This window comes from Schistocerca serialis, chromosome 3, assembly GCF_023864345.2.
Source record: "Schistocerca serialis cubense isolate TAMUIC-IGC-003099 chromosome 3, iqSchSeri2.2, whole genome shotgun sequence".
Classification (NCBI taxonomy): domain Eukaryota; kingdom Metazoa; phylum Arthropoda; class Insecta; order Orthoptera; family Acrididae; genus Schistocerca; species Schistocerca serialis.
In genome coordinates this window covers 962,964,734-962,983,176 of record NC_064640.1, presented here as the reverse complement: position 1 = coordinate 962,983,176, position 18,443 = coordinate 962,964,734, and positions in this window count along the sequence as shown.

Sequence of the window (18,443 nt, the reverse complement as noted above, 5' to 3'; positions counted from 1 at the left end):
GCCACACTTATAAAAGAATTTTTTCTAAAGAAAACTGCACACATTTTGTTAACTGTGTAACCAATCAAAGCTGGACAGATATGAGATCAGAATCAAGTGCAAATAATGTGTATAATATCTTTTTCTTCTATATTCATGTGACAATTTGAAATGTGTTTCCCTAAGAAGTTAGTGAACTCCAAGTCTTTAGAACAAAAAAGCACACAAACTTTGGATAACTACAAGCATTAGTATTTCCAGTGTAACCATGAAAAGACTGAATCAAGAAATTAAAACTTGCTCAGATCTACAGTTTGTAGAATATGCAAAAACATACCGAAAGGCAATGGCAAAGGCAAAGTTGCTATATAATGACAATTTAATCAATAACTCAGACAACAAACCACAAACTATATGGGACATTGTGAGGAATGAAACTACAACCTTGGGAGAAGAGGAAGAAATAATATTCAAATGCAGTGAAAATTGCAATACAGAAAAGAAGGAAATGCAAACTATATTAATAACTATTTTTTAAATGTACCACATTCACTAAACTTAAACTTCACAAAACAAAAAATAATACATGCTCCAAGGGTTGTCTGCAGCATGAATATTCCTTCAACAAATGAACAGGAAGTAATTAGAGTGATTAGAAGCTTAAAACCAAAAATGGCAGCAGGTGTTGATGAAGAACCAGTTTCAATCATAATAAGGACTGCAGTGCAGACTGCAAAACCTTTAGCACATATTGCAAATTTATCCTTTAGTGAAGGTGTGTTTCCTCAGCGACTGAAGATCTCAAAAGTGAGGCCACTATTTAAAAATGGAGACAGACATAAAATAGAAAACTACCGTCCCATATCACTTCTTCCTGCTCCCTTCAAAATATTAGAGAAACTGATGAAATTGAGAGTCACTAGTTACCTAGGCAATAATAAACTTAGGAATAGTAATCAACATGGTTTTTGTGCAAAATGAAGCACAGAAACTACAGTCATAGACTACACCCAAGAAATAATTAAAAATTGGGAGAAAAACAAAAGTGTAGTGGGAATCAATTTAGATCTATCTAAAGCTTTCGATATGGTCTGCCATGAAATCTTCCTTGATAAGCTGGAAGCAGTAGGTATTAGAGGAAGAGTTAAAATGTGGTTTGAGTCATATCTCAAAAACAGATCTCAGATTGTAGAGCTCACCACTGTAAATTCAAATCAAAAAATAAGGTTAGTTTCAGAAGCAAAAGAAGTTCCTTTAGGAGTACCCCAGGGCAGCATCTTAGGGCCACTACTCTTTCTCATTTATGTCAATTATTTACAGTTACAATATGATACAGCCAAAACTGTACTATATGCAGATGACACAAGTCTGATAGTGAGTGACTTTAAAAACTCGTTACAGTCAACTACTGACAAATTCCTAAAAAGTATTGAGACTTGGTTCAGTGCAAATAAACTTACAGTCAATGTAAAGAAAACAAATTACATCCAGTTTGGTAAAATGATTCAGGATGAAGCCATTAACTTAGAACTGGACGACAGACTAATAGAGAGAGTGCATTTTGCAAAAGTGTTAGAAATGCATATAGATGAAGCTCTGAATTGGAAACACCATGTAAAATTTCTTACACACAGACTTAACTAGGTCTGCTTTGCACTGAGAGTTATTGCAAATGTTTGCACTCTAGAAGGCATCAGAATGGCATACTTTGGATACTTTCATTCTGTTGCCTCATTTGGAATAGTGTTCTGGGCCAACTCAAAATCTAATTTGAAAGACATTTTTATTTTACAAAAAGGGGCTGTTCGAATAATTACCCACAGTCCGACACAAGCTCACTGTTGACCTCTTTTCAAAAAGTTAGGAATACTTACTCTGCCATCTGTCTATATACTTAAATGTGTACTCTTAACCAAAGCTAGTCCAAGCAATCTCCACACAAATGCAGACTGTCAACTATAACACAAGGAACAAGAATGATCTCCACATATAACAAGTAAGAAGAACATGAACTCAGAAGGATGTAAGTCACATGGGCATTAAGCTCTATAATGCACTGCCTCAGTACATTAAAGATTTAAAGGACAATACAAATTTTAAAATAGAACTTAGAAACTATTTAATTGATAAATGTTGCTACTCAATAAATGAATATCTTGAAGACCAAGAAAATGACTTTACACACTAACCTCCAAAATTTTCTATCTTCGTTTGTTTAAGCTTTTATTATACTTTACCATCTATAGTACTAGTTATATATTGTTACTGAGAAACAAATTACTATAAACCATTTATGTGGAAAGAAACTGTAAGTTTGCTGTCATTTATTATAGACAATTTCATTTTGTACATTCTATATTTTAATTTCTGTGTATGACAAATCCAATTGAAGACAATTTCATTTTATATATTCTATATTGTTAATTTTTATGTATGATAATTCCAATATCATTTGTACGATGAGACAGATGCTACATAAATAAATAAGTTTCCTGAAGCAGGACAAGAGCACATGGAGGAAGAGGAGGGCAGACATAGTAGAGAGTTCACAGTGGGATATGGTTGGAAATGGCATCCAAGATGGCATATTGTAAGACGTCAGCCTCACTTTGGATGTCATCGGAATTTTGAAGGTTGGAATATGGCTTTCAATTAAGGTGTGAATTTCGGCAAGGTCTGCTGATCTAGGACTTTTACTGTGGTGCACCTCGAGAGATTGTAGGAGACAATAATGGCATCGGTGGTGGTATCTGTGTCAGTGTGGGTGTGGACAGAGAGATTGATTTCGTGGCCATTGTTGGTGAAGGTGGTTTTGCTTGCAATGAGGACAGGTGGGCGAGTTCTTGTAATATTCTGGCAGATGGTCTATGAGGCCTTATTTCCCCGAACTAAAATACATTCCATTCCAAAGACACTTACTCCATATGGCAGTGAGCCAATTACGATAGAGGTTATTATCAGACAATGAAAACATTCTATTTTCAGATACAAGCAGCATATTATGTACACTTTACACAATACGCAAGTTTGGTTCAAGCTGTTTAGCTAAAGGTTATTCTACATATTAGCTATGGACCAAATGTGTGACATTCTGTGATCTATGTAGGAAGAGTTTTGCCCACAGACATAAGTTGTGGAAACATTTGTGTGTTTTCCAGAGGAACAGAAAGGCAGAGAAAATATGTCACATTTGTAACTGCACATGAAAACACACAGGCCTACAGAAGGGCAGCTAAGGAAAGTACTAATTCCGTAATATGATGCACTCTCATGTTGTATGTGTATGTATGGCATTAATGTACTATTTTCTTTAACGTTATGCGTACCATGTATTCTGTTCCTTTGTTAAGCTGTCGTGGACATCGTGCGAAGATTACTATGAATAATGTATTAGTTGTTTTGCTTTTTGAAAATGCATAGCACCTATGCTGTTTCTTTATTAAAGTGTGCACAAAGTATGAAGCTTACACATGTTCAAAATGGCAGGAGTTAAGATCCCATGTGGAAAATGTGCATGGGAGAGAAATGGTAGCAAAACTGGAATTGCAGTCTGTGGCATGTATGGAAACATATTACCAATGTATTTCATTTTATTTGTATTGGTTTGTACATGTGCATCAGCAGACTTTGATATCAGGCTATGTTATGGATCAATCTATTATTTATATCGCATTCACAGACTCATAACTAAATTGCCACCTACCAGCCTAACTCAGACCTCAGACTATGCTGCAGATCAGTATGTCACTGTGTCCAGTAGTATGTGGAGGGGGCGGGGGGGAGGAAGTATGGTTCTGTATTGACTCAAAGAAAGATATAAACAGTATCTGCAGATGCCAGAAACTAACTGTTTGTCTCTTGCGTGTAGTTTGTTTCATTGGTGACAATCTTCTATACAGTAATTATTTTTTTAAAGTTACCATTAATTTATCTTTTTTATTTTTATTTATTTATTTAGCCATCTGTGGACATTTTAAAAATTTATGGATGTTGTCAGTTGCATACATTCACATATTTATACATTTTGTTGTAACATGTAGTTAAACATTGTGCATATAAGTTATTTACAATCATTTTTGCTCCTTATCAAAATATTGTGAAATAAAAGCTATTTACAATCATTTTGTACTAAGGAATTCACTTATAGTGTAAAAGCAGTGTTCCTGCTAAAACAATTTTAAGATTTTTCCTAAAACAGTACACGTTATCTGCTTCTTTAATTTTCTGTGGCAGTTTATTATACAGTTTTACACCTTCATACAAGAAGCTATTTTGAGTCTTATGTTTATTCTTCCTGTCTAGGTGAAAACAGTGACTTGTTTTTGTACTATAGTTAAGAAAACTGCTATTTGTGCTATAATTTTCTGTATTTTTCTTGATGTACACTATGGTTTGGAATATAAATTCACAAGGAACAGTTAGACTTTCTAACATTTTGACAAGTTCTCTGCAGTGGTCCCACTTACTGCTTTTTGTTATAATTCTTACTGCTCTCTTTTGCATTTTAAATACTGTTTGTAAATTCTGAGCACTGTTTCCCCAGAAAATAATACCATAACTGATTATTGAATGAACATAACTAAAGTATGCAGTTCTCAAACATTCACTACTGCATGCGGATACAAGGACTCTAAGTGCATAACATGCTGTGGATATTTTTTTTTTCTTTATTATCATTTTGAAACCTGTATACAGGCAGGCCTGCAGCAGCATACTACGCCGCTCTTCGGCCGCATAGAAACACAAAGATACAATGAAGACAATTAGAGAAAAAAGATGGTGGACATATAAACGGAGACAAACACTTTTTAAAATACAAGGCGCCGTTCACGGGCGTAGAGTCCAAGATAAAATTGTTCAGACACTTGGACACAGACAGAAACGAAAATCGTCACACGTGAACGTAGGTGCACAAAACGAATAACACTGAACCACTTAAGCACAAAACGACGGCACACACAGAACACGAGGCGTTGATCTCCGGCGCACGAATGTTCACTAACCGTGTACGAGTCCGGGGACCTGCCAAGAGAGGAGGAGGGGGGTGGGATTGTGGATATCTTCTTCGAGAGTTATATAGCATGTTCTGTTGTGACGCCGATCTTTAAAAGTGCCGCCGCGCAGTTACGCGCATCCTCTATATGTGGCGCTGCCTGCCAGCCATGCAGCAGCCGCGCCACCTAAGCGGCCAAGCAGCCAGCGGCCGCCAGACTTGGACTCAGTGGTGATTTGAATGCTACCGTGTTCACATGTCCTGCTTTGTCAACTTTCTCTGTGACTTACATGTGTTGTGTCGTTTTTGAAATATATGTGTTCAACTTGACGTTGTAACAATTGGTGACGAGGTAGTGGATTTTTCCTTTTCATCGTTGACCCACAGGTTTCCATGGCTACTTTAGAGCAACTATTGCAAGGTCTCATTGAACAGCAAACGCTTCTCACATCGGCCATTCACGATTTCGTCGCGGCATCCAATGCGGGCCGTTTGTCGTCGTTGTCTATACCTCCTTACGACGAGACGGCGGAAGACTGGTCTGATCACGAAAAACGTCTCCGACAGCACTTCTTGGCATTTCATGTCACGGACGAACAAACATGTAAGTCTCTGTTCCTTTCATGAATTTCACCTCAATTGTATCAATTGTTGTCGCAATTGGCTCCTTTGAAAGATCCTGCGTCTTTGTCCTCTGCTGAAATGTGCTCACTTCTGTCCGTATATTTTCATAAGCAAACGCATGTGGTAGCCTCTTGTGTTGCCTTTTATCGTTGTCAAAAACAACAATCCTATCGCGCTTGGGCTGCTGAGCTTCACGGCCTCAGTCGAAAATGTCAATTTCTTACTGACGTCCACAAAGAATCCTACGCAGATTCCATGGTACGGGATGCTATTATCCGGTCGGCGCCCGACAAAGAAGTGAGGCAACGTGCCCTTCAGTTGGCAAACCCGACTCTAGATGAAGTCCTATCCATCGCGCAGTCTTTTGAAATTTCTCGCGCCGCTGGAGCGCAAATAGAGGCGGGGAGGTGACGTCAGGGACATACAACCTCTGTGCGCTGTTGACGACGCGTGCGGCGTGTCCCCGCCGGCCGACGTGGCCGCAGTACGCTCCCACGCGCAGCCTCGGCCTAACCGCAAACAACCCTCTCAGAAACTGCAGCAAAAACCCCGGCAACTTCCTTCATGTCCGCGGTGTTTAACGAAACATTCACGCGAGGATTGTCCCCAACGTTAGGTCGTGTGTCACAATTGCAAAATGAAGGGTCATGTGTCTTCCGTTTGGAAATCTGACCGCATACATGATGTTCATGACCGTGACGCTGATTCTGCTTCTGTATTGTCTGTCAATTGCACTTCTTCCCTTTCAGGGAAGTTATTCCTCACAGTCCAAATCCTTGGTCGGGATGTTCGCATGCAGGTGGATACCGGTTCTGCTGCCACTATCATTAATTTTCAGACGTATCTTCAGTTGGGTTCTCTACTCCCATCACCTGTCACTTGGCAATTATGGACGTACAATACACAGAAGATTTCTCTCTTGGGACAATTTAATGCTGAGGTATCTTACAAATCCATCGTTCGCACTGTTCCCATATTTGTGGTCGACCAGAGTAACGCAGAAAATCTTTGTTTTCGATGTCTTTCGCGTTTTTGGGTTCTCCATAGATGACTCTGTCAATATCGTCTCTGATGCTATTCCTTATGCTCAACTGGATTCCTTGTCGACGACATTTTCGTCACTTTCTTTTCTCCTGGGTTTGGCCGTGCAAGCGACTTCGAAGCTCATATCACGCTCAAACCTGCTGCTTGGCCTAAGTTTTTTCGGGCTCGGCCCATTCCTGTGGCCGTTCGTGATCGGGTTAAACGGGAGCTGGATCGTCTCACTACTTCAGGAGTCTTGCTTCCTGTCACTTCCAGTGAGTGGTCCTCTCCTGTCGTTGTCGTTGCTAAGCCCAATGGTGATATTCGTCTCTGTGGAGATTTCAAAGCCACTGTAAATGCGCAATGCCTCATCGACACTTACCCTATGCTCCGACCTGAAGAATTGTTCACTAAACTTGCGGGAGGCCAGTATTTTTCTAAAATTGACCTGTCAGAAGTTTATCATCAACTTCCTCTCGACGCTGCTTCCCGGCAGTGTCTGGTCCTTAACACGCCTTTAGGCCTCTATCAATACCAACTATTGCCATTCGGGGTTGCCAGCACCGCTGTTCTCTTTCAGCGATTCTTGGAACAATTATTGCTCCCTGTCCCTGGGAGTATCAATTGCATGGACAACATTGTTGTCACTGGCTCCACCACTGAAGAACATCTTCAGAATCTCTGCACACTTTTTCGTGTCTTACAGACTGCCGGTCTTAAGTGTAATCTTCAGAAATCACAATTTTTTTCAACTCTCGGGATGGTATTCGTCCGCTTCAGCAAACTGTCGCTGCGATCAATGCCCTTCCTCGCTCTACATCTGTTAAGGAACTGCAGGCCTTCTTGGGAAAAATAGCATACTATCACAGGTTTTTACCGTCTGCTGCTTCGGTGGCTCAGCCGTTGCATCGCCTGTTGCATAAAAACGTACCTTTTCACTGGCCCACGTCATGCGATGCGGCTTTCCAAAAATTGAAGACTATGCTGAAACAAGCCGTGCCTGGCTACTTATCGACCTGGCCAGCATCTTGTTCTTGCCATGGACGCCTCTCAATACGGGGTTGGTGCAGTCCTTGCGCACCGTTTTTCTGACGGTTCTGAACAACCCATTGCTTATGCCTCCAAAACGCTCACGAATGCCCAACGAAAATATTCTCAAATTGAAAAAGAAGCTTTGGACATTATTTATGCTCTTCCAAAGTTTGGTGTTTTTCTTTATGGATCCAAATTTCATCTTGTTACGGACCACAAACGACTTGTTTCCTTGTTTCATCCATCAACATTGCTTCCCGACAAGGCTGCACACCGCCTCCAGCGTTGGGCATTTTACTTGTCTCGTTTCAATTATGAAATTCATTTCCGGCCGACGGCTCAACATGCGAATGCTGATGCACTGTCTCGCCTTCCCATGGGTCCTGATCTGCCATTCAATAGGGACGAACTTTTGTTTTTCCTCCTGGATGTTGCCGAGCAGCAGGTTGTGGACGGGTTCCCCATCACCGGGGACCGGCTGGCGGCTGCTACGCGTTCTGACCCTACTATCTCCCTGGTTTTACGCTGTATTCAGAAGGGTTGGCCAGATCGTCCGTCCGCTAAGGCTTCTGATCCGTTGTGGAACTACTACGCTTTCCGCTACCGCCTCACGGCTAGGGATGGTGTTATCCTTTCCACTGAAAATACTTCGCCGCGTGTTGTGGTACCTGCGTCTTTGCGTGCTTTGGTCTTGCGCCTCCTTCACCAAGGGCACTGGCGTGTCTCTCGCACAAAATCTCTGGCGCGCCGTCATGTGTACTGGCCCGGCATCGACTCTGAAATCGCACACATGGTCGCTGCCTGCGGCCCTTGTGCGGAACAGGCCGCCGCCCCGAAGTCATCTTTGTCACCGTGGCCTTCGCCTGAGATGCCCTGGGAGCGTATTCATGCTGACTTTGCAGCACCTTTTTTAGGTACTTATTGGCTACTCGTAATTGACGCCTACTCTTTCCTTTCATTGTCCGTTGCACGTCGCCTACCACCACTGCAAACACAAGTGCTCTCGCCCGCATTTTCTCTTTGGAAGACCTTCCCTCTACTCTTGTTACTGATAATGGTCCACAATTTGCCTCTTCCGAATTTGCAGATTTTTGTGCTCGTCACAGTGTCATGCATGTCCCGGCCCCTCTGTTCCATCCACAACCAAACGGTGAGGCTGAACGACTGGTTCGCACATCTAAGGCTCAGATGAGGAAACTCCTGACTTCTTCTGCTGCTGATGATGTGCTTCTCCAATTTCTGGCTTCTTACCGTTTCACCCCCATGGGCGACCACAGCCCGACCTTCCACCTCACAGCCGCGGGTGCCTTCGCTCAGCTGGTTCACCGCCGGTGACCTTGTATGGGTACGGGGATATGGCAGGCGGCCAAAATGGAGTCCGGGCCGCATCTCACGACACCGTGGCCGATGCCTGTATGAAATCCAGACGGACACGAGTGTTGCAGTGTGTCATTCGGACCAGCTTCGGCCTCGTGTGCCGGCAATGCCTGTTCCGAATGCCGCTACACCACCTTCGGCTCTACCTGACGCTCAGGATCTTGGCATCTCTCATTACTCACAACGCAGCCCTCTCACCGTCATCTCGGTGCCAGCACAAGAACAGACGCCACCAGGAGACCTGCCATGCAGGAACCGGATGATTATCTGTCGGAGCAACTCTACTCGCCTCCTCCTCCTACGGACGCAGACACATCGCCCATATCTCCTGTTACATCAACCAGACTTGCCACAACTGGCAGATTGGTGCACAGGGCCCCGGCAGATTTGACCCCTACGTCTCCTGTCATCTCGACCCGTTATCATCGGGGACACTTCCGCCCGTACGGGAAGACTCCTCCTCGAGACTTTACGGCCAGTCAAACACCTATGGACGTTAGCAATCTACAGGCCACCTCCATCAAGACCAGTGCAAAAAATTCAAAGGGGGGAAAAGTGTCGTGACTCGCCGATCCTTCAAAGTGCCGCAGCGCAGTTACGCGCGTCCTCTATATGCGGCGCTGCCTGCCAGCCATGCAGCAGCCGCGCCACCTAAGCAGCCAAGCAGCCAGCGGCCGCCAGACTTGGACTCAGTGCTGATTTGAATGTTACTGTGTTCACATGTCTTGCTTTGTCAACTTGCTCTGTGACTTAAATGTGTTGTCGTTTTTGAAATATGTGTTCAACTTGATGTTATAACAAGTTCATTCCCTTTCATTTGGCTGTCAATGTGCAACCCTAAGAATTTTGTTGTAGGTACATCATCTTTGGAGATGTTATCTAGTTTTAAATTTAAGGGACTCTGTTTTCCGTTCATTCTAAAGCATATTGTATTTTTCTTTACGTTGAGAGTTACTTTGTTTTCCTGAGACCATTTGTGAACATCCCTCAGCACTTCAGTAGAATTTTCCAAACTTTGTGCTGGTGTCTTACTGGTGATTACTATGTTGCTGCCATCCGCAAACAATATCTTCTCTCCGTGGATGATATGTTGCGGGAAATCATTTATACACACCAGAAATAATACACGGCCTAGTACACTTCCTTGAGGGACCACAATATTGATACATTGTGGATCAGATATGTTTCTCAGTGTACTTTGATCCACTGGAGACATGTGTGATCTCTACTGACTGTACTGTTTTCTAGATATGAACGAAACCATTTGAGAACCACTCCCCTTACTCCTAGTGCTTCTAATTTATGTGACAGCTTCTGGTCGTCAACTGTATCAAATGCCTTAAACAGGTCTAGGAAAAAGGCCAGTTACATAGCTGTTCTCATCTAGTGCTTCTAAAACTGTTTTTGTAAATTGTGCTATTGCAGATTCTGTACCTCTACCAGGCCTGAAGACATGCTGATCATTGCAGGGGAGGTTGAATTTACTTATATAGCTCAAAAGCCTGTTTTTCGTTATTGTTTCTATCACTTAGGGAAAGCAAGACAATAGGGCTATTGGTCTGTGGTTCTCAATGTTTTCTATGTCACCTTTCTTGTGAACTGGTAAAATTTTGGCCGGCTTCAGATAGTCAAGGAAGCAACCAGTTTTGAAGGATTCATTTGATTTGTTAGTGGAGCTTTGATACCGTTCACGCATTTTTCAGCACACACATTGAGATTTCATCTAAACCTGCCAAGTTTTTGTTCCTTAATTGGCTTACAACATTGCATACTTCCTCCTCAGTAGTTGGAAGCAATACCATTTAGTTTGCTATATGCTTCTGTATTGGTTGATTAGCAACTTTTGGAAAATTTTTCTGTAAGTTCGTTGCAATGCTGCTAAAGTAGGTACTCACATAATTTGCTAATTCTTTCGGGTTGCTTTCTAAGTTTTCTTTGTTCCTGATTTGTGTGTTTGTGCCTCTCTGCTTCACAGTTCCTGTTTCTTGTTTCACTACAGCACATGTAGCTTTACTTTTATTGTTGGCTAAATTTATGAACCTATCGTTAGCTGATTTTTTTTTATAGGTGTGTGTTCAGAGTTGCAAGCAGACCTCTGGATAATAAAAAGGCAGGACATGTCTCTTAATCAATGCATGTTCTGCAATGTGCTCCCAGGCTGGTCCAAAGTTCAGTGGTACAGCATTCCATTCCTCCACCAGTGTAGTTGACAACTGCATGCAGATGTGCTGCAGTATGTCTTCTGCACACATGCTAGGTAGAAATTAAACCTTGCAATATCAAGAGGGGGAAGGGGGGAGAATACTTTATGCCCAGTTTTCAAAAATATTGTAATCTAGTCAGTTATTTTATATTTTGAAATTTTGAAAAGAAAATTGTATTGTTGAATTCTTCTACCAGACTCTACGTATGTTTTAAATTTTTCAGTTAAACTTAACCCAAAAATTTAAATCTCAGTAACAGATGTTACTTTCTCAGTGAATATTGTATTCAATATTTCTAGGTTCAGGGCCTTAATTACACACCAGTATATCTCTAAAAAGTATATTGAGAGTAAAAGTCAACAACAATGAACAAAATTTGAATTTTTAATTTTTTATGTGGTTTTCATAAAGCCAGTTGAGCACATTATTGTAAGTGCATTGCTATTGCTAAGAGTGGTTTAAAAGGTTTTCAGGTTCTGGACCCTACGTACATATCAGTATGCCTTTAAAAAGTATGTTATTAATGTAATTCAAAACTAATGAATTCTTATTTGTTTTAAATTTTGTTAAGGGTGTGTATAAAGTACCCTCTGCCCCCATCCGGCAATGCATGTTATGGAAAATGAAACTGGTATTACTAGGGTTAGGGCAGGGGAATGGGCAGGCCAGTCCATTCGCAAAATCCCTTCTCATTATGAGAGCTCCTGTACCTGCACTGGTCAAGGAAGTTCCGCACTGTCATCCATAAAAACGAAGTCAGGGTAGAATGCACTCCTCAAAGAACAAACATCAGCAAGGAGCAAAATGTCACAAGGATGTTGACTATTGAGTGTACTGTGTTCAAAGATTTGGAATCAATACATCCATGCATCATTATTTTTGCCCCTCACAATAACGCCTGGAACACAAAAATGATAATGTTTGACAATGTTTCAGGGTGCATGTGGCCTCATATGGCAAGAGAATGGAGCACGTAATGCACCCAAGAACACTGTCGAACATGATGGTTTTGGTGGGCTAGGTGTTAAGGTTTAGCTAAGATGCTAACTGAAATGTATTTGTCAAGCCACTCCATTGTGAACACTTACATTAATTAATACTATGAAGTATTGATATGTTACAAAAAAAACTGGAGATCCTTTCGTCGGAATTACTTTCCGCACCAAACTGTAGGTGATTAGACTTGTCAGAAACATTTTTAATGTTCATGTTGGGAGAAGTAAGGCAATGTCTCATGCAGAAATAAAGTAATAATTGTATTTGTGAAATACTGTAATGAAGTAATGTTGATGCTTTTGGACTGAGTCTTCATTTCATAATCTTTGTGTTAAAAGTATATATTTTAATGTAACTGCTGTACAGTAAATGATAAGTTTCATAAAAGTGTGAAAATCAATTTTTGTTGTTTAATAAAGATTTCAAGCTTTTAGTAAAGTTATATTTATGCTAAATAGACATTAGGCACCTCATTACTTTTTCAGATAAAAAGTGGTGCCTTGGTGAGAGTTGATTTGGGTGTTGTAGTAAACATGGGCAATAACGTTCCACTGATAACATGTATCCAACAAAAATATTTTCAAAAAAGAATGTTGATTCATTAGTAATAGAGAATGGCACTTTTGCCTTCGTATGCTTGCAGTATATTGAAATATAAATATAATAATTCCATTAAGTCATAATGAAGCATTAGTGACACCTCATGACTGTTGCTAGAAGTATTATTTGGTTTCACTATAGTAAAAGTATATGAAAGATGCACATACACATTCAAAAATTCCAGTTACTTTTATTATTGGTGTTGAGTACAGAATACACTTTACATATTCCCATAATAAAAAGTTAGAGGCAAGGTCAGGGAAATGCATGTGAGTGACTTGGCATATACTTCAATGTGCTGATCACCTCAAAGCAATACAGTACTTGAATTAGGGGCTGTGACATAAACAATCATCTTGCATAAAGTGTCTACAAGTATGGTTACATAGACATTTAGGACGAGAGAAACATGAACTAGTAATAAATTGAGTAAATGTTACATATAAAGAATGTTTCAGAACTGCTGAATCATTTAACAATAAGTGTTTACTGTCCAGAGCATGTTACTGTTTTACAAACTGTGCTGGAGAAATTAGTTTCACTAAAAATCAGTGAGGATAATGAGGGGTTAATATGGGATCATGCAGGAATATGTTTATAAAATTGGAGATTGTAGTTCTTCCAGTCTTGAATGAATGTGTAACCTGAGATCACAGTTGATTTTGCATGTTAAACAGTTATTAACCTAAAACTATTGTTATAAAGAAGTACAGAAGTATGCTATGTGTGATTATATATATATAGCGCTGGCAGGTCGATAGAAACATAAACAGACACATACATACACACAAAATTCAAGCTTTTGCAACAAACTGTTGTCTCATCAGGAAAGAGGGAAGGAGATGTTTGCTTGTGTCTGTATATGTGTGGATGGATGTGTGTGTGTGTGCGAGTGTATACCCATCCTTTTTTCCCCCTAAGGTAAGTCTGTCCGCTCCCGGGATTGGAATGACTCCTTGCCCTTTCCCTTAAAACCCAAATCCTTTCGTCTTTCCTCTCCTTCCCTCTTTCCTGACGAAGCAACCATTGGTTGCGAAAGCTAGAATTTTGTGTGTATGTTTGTGTGTCTATCGACATGCCAGCGCTTTCGTTTGGTAAGTCACATCATCTTTGTTTATATATATATATATATATATATATATATATATATATATATATATATATAAGGTCACTAGAGAGCACACCTTCATGTACAGTACCATGAAATATATTAAATTTTTCCTGTTTCATTGAACAATACATGATATTGTGCTTCCTGTTGTCACTGGCAGTTGACACTTTTGTTCACTCAATCAGGAGCTTAATCCAAAGAGAAAAAAATAAAAGTTATTTTATACTGCTATGGGAAATAATATCTAAGAATCTCAAGACTGAGTTTTCTGCCAACCATGTCTAGAGCAACTCACATCAGGTTTATGTGAGAGAGCATTACAGCATTTCTTTTACAATTAGAGCTACATAATGAGGACAAACTGTGTCTGCATAAATTGCCATCAGTTTGTTCTCACAACACAGACATATCACAACATATGAACTAGATGCAAAACCCTCACTGCGGTCTATAAAGACATAAAGACCATAACTATTAGGCTATTGTCTGGTAGGGTACTGTCAAAATAACAACATGATCGTGCTAAACTCCAAACATGGTATGAGTTCATCCTTTATGATCTACAACATCCATCAAGGAACATGGCATCTGGTAGAGGTTCATTGTTGCTTCTAAAGCAGTGTTTAAATGGCAGGATCTTCAGCCACTGTATAACCGTGTGTCCTCAATTTATGACTTTTGATACAGTGTGTAGCCTATGATTAGCAAACTTTCCATTTCAACTGACAAAACAACTATACATTAAATAATCTTTCCAGTGGGGCAATATGGCCTCAATGAGACATAATAGCAAAGTGATGATAACCAACAACTGCATGAAATCTTGCAGCTGCATATGCCTTCTGACACACACACGAATCTTCATTAAGTTTGATTTCATGGGAATTTTCTCCCTATATATGAAACTGTCATCAAGTGGTGTATCACTTCCAGTAGAAAATATGGTGACCCCAAGTATTTGAAAGCAAACATCATGTTTGTGTCACCTCTACCTGCACTTGCTGCCAACACATCCTCATTCTTCCACCAATAACAAAAGGAAAGGCATACATCACTACACACTATAAAGATTACAAGTTGAGTTTCAGACAGGCACAATGACAAGACTGTTACACATTCAGCTTCCAGCCAAAGCCTTCTTCAGAAAAGGAAACACACACATTCATTCACACAAGTAAGCAGAATCACCTGCCACCATCCCCGACAGCTTGAACAGGAATGTGATGGCATTCTGGTCTGAGCTGCGAGAGATGGCAGTCATATGTGTATGAGATGTGTTTGTATGTGTGAATGAAAGTATGTGTGTTTTCGTTTCTGAAGAAGGCTTTGGCTGAATGCTAAATATGTAACAGACTTTGCATTGTGTCTGTCTGCAACTCAACATGTCATCTTTACGGTGAGTAGCAATCTATACTTTTCCTTATATTGTTGGTATTCCAACGTGGAGTTTCCATTGTTTGCTTATTCTTCCACCCATGTGTGGTTATGATTAGTTCTTATTCTGTTACCTAAAAGTGCAGCCAATTACAAATTGCTACAAGCTCACACAAAAAACTAAAGACAGGCAATTACTCATCTGTAGATAATTGATTCAGTGTGCATAGGTGTACATAAATAAGACCTGTTGCCTCAAATTTTTAAGCTGTAGATATTTTTGTAGCATGTAGGTTCTAGATGGGATTTATACATGCACATGTAGATGGACGCATGAAACTATCTGTTTGGTGTGCCAAAAGCAGGAACAAGATCAGAGGCTGTGAGAAGGCAGCACTGATGCTTTGAACCAAAGTTGTCTGTACCCCAAGTACAGAAATTGTTTTTTTCTTTTCTTACATTAGGCCTCAGAGTAGGGTGTAGTCCATAATAAGTAATAACCCATACACTTCAGAAGATTCAGGTTGTTCTGAAGAGGATAACTTTACACAGTAAAGACAAAGTTTATCTGAACCAGAATGGCACTGACAGTGAAACAGAGATTAGAGATCCAATGGGTATATTTTTTGATATATAATACAGTACTTGCTTAGTGGCTGTTGCCTTCATTTAGTTACAACTGCAAAACAGATTGGGCCTATTCTATAAACCAGTAAAACATGCTAATCTAAACTCTTACATTCTCCAACTGGTAGCTCTCACATGCACACTACAGCCATGGCTAGAGAGTCTGTTATTAAACAGAGTTATAAAACAGCAAGAGCAATCAAGATTACTGAAATGCAACAACTGGGTATAGCAACAATAGGTACTGCTACTGAAAAGTCCCACAATATTAGCAAAGAAACATAAAACTACATAAGTAAATCCAGGTGTCATGCCTCCAGTGAACAATACACCTTCCTATTGGGCTCATTTATTTGTTTTGAGATATGTGAAACACCTTTCCATAATGAACAGGTATGATAGTTTAATAATTATGCTTTTGACTTATTTTCTCTTCTTTATATGTGCTTTTTTCCTTCTGCCTGTGCCTGCCTTCATGGCTGTACTGTGGTTTTAATTATGTTAAATGATAAATTGATATTACTAATCAAATACCTGGTAATTTCTAGCATTAACAACAGGTTATTGGCCCAGGTGTAAGGTTTTAGAGTACAACAAATCAAGGTGCAAAAGTTAATTAATGCAGTCAGTACATAATTCACAGTCATGGTTCAGGAGATGGAGAAGTACAAGACATCACTCCTTGATGTCATGAACTTTAGCAACTGGAAATTTGGAATTATTGAGTTTCGTGGAGAAGCCCTACACAGAAATTTGTGCACATGATGCAGCTGGACATCACACACATAAGAAAATTCCTCTGAGAGAACTTAGCAAAAATGACAAGAAATGTAAGTCACAAAAATATCAAACGAACTTTAGACAGTTACATGGAGTATGTCAAGAACAAGGAAACTGCCTGTGATTTGTGGAATTTGTTAACCCAAACTTTTGAGTGGAAAGGTATGGCTAATCAACTTTTATTAAGAAAGACTCTGGTGACAATGAAGTTTAATGCAAATGATAATACTATAGATTTTTTTTAATTTGATAAGTTAATATATGATCTGAAAGCACTGGGTGCTAATATTGAAAAAAAAATGATGTTGTGATCAGTTTGTTACTAACAATGCCTCCACAATATGAAGTTGTAGTTGCTGTTCTGGAAACCTAGTTAAGAGAGCAATTGAATCTAAATTTTTTAAGGAGTGTACTATTAGATGAAGAAGCAAAACATAATAATTCTAAAGGCAACAAAAGGTCATTAAATGAATTGTCTTTGTCACTAGCATTTGTTTCTCAGCAAGGTGAAAGGTAATATCAAGTGACAATCAACTCTCAAGGTATTTACAATTCAACTGTAGCTCAGTCTAAATATATCTGTTACAGATGTGGGAGACCAGATCATATAGGACACCCATGTGCACAGTTAAATTTCCACAGAAGCATAAAAGTAACAATTCTGCTAACATAGAAAAAAACTGTAGAAGAAATAGGTCAAAGTGAAATAATTTGTCTTTCTCAGCTGTCACTGGAAGTTTTCCACGTGGCAAAGTAGAGTCGTTTCTTGACTTGTGGCAACAGAACATTTATTTAATGAATCTGTTCCCTTAGTGCATGTGTAGGAACTGGAAAATCCAATTAGAATAAAGGTTGTCAAAACAAATACATTTTAGTTTGCCAGAAGGTTGGAGAAGGTAATGCTGAATGCGTTGTTTCTGGAAGGAAATTGCAAATGAAAATAAAATATGTTCTTGCAGTGTAATGTTTACTAAATAATTTATTGTCAGTGTGTAAACTAGAAATGGCTGAATACTACGTTGTTTTTCAAACTTCAGTGGGTTCAGTTCAAGGGGGATAAAGTTATAGCTGTAGCTCAGAAAAGATTCAGGCATGTATATCCTTTCATTCAAACGTACTATGAGTTCTGCATGCAATGCTAGTGCTTGAGACAGTGGTGTAGTGTTGTGGCATAAATGAAGAAGATTCATTATCTAGCAGAGTAGCTGTAGCTCAGAAAAGATTCAGGCATGTATATCCTTTCATTCAAACGTACTATGAGTTCTGCATGCAATGCTAGTGCTTGAGACAGTGGTGTAGTGTTGTGGCATAAATGAAGAAGATTCATTATCTAGCAGAGTCTCATGTTGAAGCCAAACAACCTATAGAACTGGTACATAGTAATGTGCTTTGTTCTGTAACACCTGTTTCTTTTGATAGAAAGAAAGAAAGAAAGAAAGAAAGAAAGAAAGAAATAGTGACTTTCACTGATGGTTATACTCACTTTACAGCAGTTTATAATCTTCAATCAAAGTCTAAAGTGTTTCATTATTTTAAAGTATATGTCTACTGCTCATTTTAAAACAAAAATCAGCAGTTTTAATTGTGACAGTGGTCGGCAATACATTTCAAATGAAATGACAAAATTATTTGAAGAAAAGGGAGTGCAGTTCTAGTTTATCATAAGGTGTACACCTCAGCAAAATAGAGCAGCAGAATGACTACATCATACTATCATTGAAAA